The 1,609-nt window shown below is 31.6% G+C and overlaps 1 long non-coding RNA gene across 1 annotated transcript; it reads left to right on the plus strand.

Moving 5' to 3' along the window:
- Positions 1–531: 531 nt before the first annotated feature.
- On the plus strand, positions 532–1,363 carry LOC131627459 (uncharacterized). The gene is made up of 3 exons (XR_009291480.1): positions 532–809; positions 917–1,000; positions 1,102–1,363. It is a non-coding gene; the product is annotated as an uncharacterized LOC131627459 (long non-coding RNA).
- Positions 1,364–1,609: the final 246 nt, after the last annotated feature.

Here is a 1,609-nt window from a genome sequence, read left to right on the forward strand (position 1 = left end):
AATACATGTACATTCACACAGTGAAGATATCATCTTTGATTTACTGACTTTCTGTTGATTTACGGTTCTTTTCCTGATTTATGGCTGTTATTTTTCATCCTAGGTTTATGTTTTGTATCACTATTTGTTTTTTATTCACTTGTCTTATTTTTCTGCTTAACTCAGATTAAGGTTGTTTTTTATCATAAAGTTTGTTTGTTTTTTTTAGATTTTTATTAGGATGGAGAAAATTTTTATTTTAATTTTAATTATAATATTAGGTTTGTGACATGATATTAATGAAACATTGTTGTTTTTGCAGTGGCTGTAACTCCTGCTGCCTGCTGCTGCTCCTGGTATGTTTCCTTTGTAACACATTTGGAAGCTTTATGCAATTTTCAAATTTATGGTTTTGAAGTTTTGTTTTGAATTCATTTCTAAATTTAAGATTTGGTTATATTATGTGCTTAATTGATTTCTATAACTTGAATCATTATGGTTTGAAAACAAAATTCTAGGTGTATATATACCATAGGCGAATCTTTGGTTGAAAGAATGAGAAAGCATAATGCCATTAATGGTGGTAAATATGTTTCTGTACATCTTCGTTTTGAAGAGGTTAGTTTTGATCAAATATGAATGTCTATCAGTATATATTATGAATATAGTCGATAATTGTTGAAGTCGGGAGAAACAATGAGAAGCTGCTCAATGATGAGTTATATATTGGGCTAAAGCGAAGACGAGCAATCGGGCAAGAATATTCCGAACTCATACACGAGTTTATGACTGCAGTCAAGCAAACTTACTGTGAAAAAGTCCTAATTCAGGTATCAAGCAATGCGATAAAGCACGAAATTATTTCTTGACTTAAATGATTGCATTCTACTGATTCAAACTTTTTTTGGTTTATGTATCTGTTACGCGACATAATTAGTTTGAAGACGTTGCGAACCACAATGCTTTTGATTTGCTTGAAAAATGTAGATCAACACATCTGGTTTTCAACGGTAGACTGCAGGTAATAAATATCTATATTAGATATTAAATTCATGTATTTTTTATAACAATGCTCAAAATCGTATCAGTTTTGTGTCTGACATTGTGCCTACTTTGTTCCAGGGAACTGCATCGGTTGTTCTTGCTGGCTTAGTTACAGCTATGGCATTGTAACGGGCATATGTCGCCTACAAGAAGTATCTTTTGTGGTAAGCAATAAATTATCTGCAGAATTATGTTTTGTTCTCTCTTACTAATAAGTTGTTATTCAATATATATTTTATTTGGTGGGCTCACTACTGCTATTTCATCGAAATAATTGGGTTTCAGATATCAAAAGCTCCCTTTGTCCAATCAACAACTGCTGAAATTGACAATTTTTTAAGAACAGGAAAATTGACATATATGGAATTGGTTTCTCAGCAACTACTGTATTATCTAAAGGCTTTGTAGAGTCATATGTTATTTTTCTTAGTCTTTTAAATCAAATTTTCCAGGTATAAATGTTGTTTCTATCTTTGGTTACCATTGGATTATTTTCATTTTGCATAATTGATGTTCAATGAACCTGATGGTTTATCTGAGATTGGTATGCTTCTTGAAGAGGGTGAAGGAGCAGTAGTACCTTCGA

This window comes from Vicia villosa, unplaced genomic scaffold, assembly GCF_029867415.1.
Source record: "Vicia villosa cultivar HV-30 ecotype Madison, WI unplaced genomic scaffold, Vvil1.0 ctg.000364F_1_1, whole genome shotgun sequence".
In the NCBI taxonomy this organism is placed as follows: domain Eukaryota; kingdom Viridiplantae; phylum Streptophyta; class Magnoliopsida; order Fabales; family Fabaceae; genus Vicia; species Vicia villosa.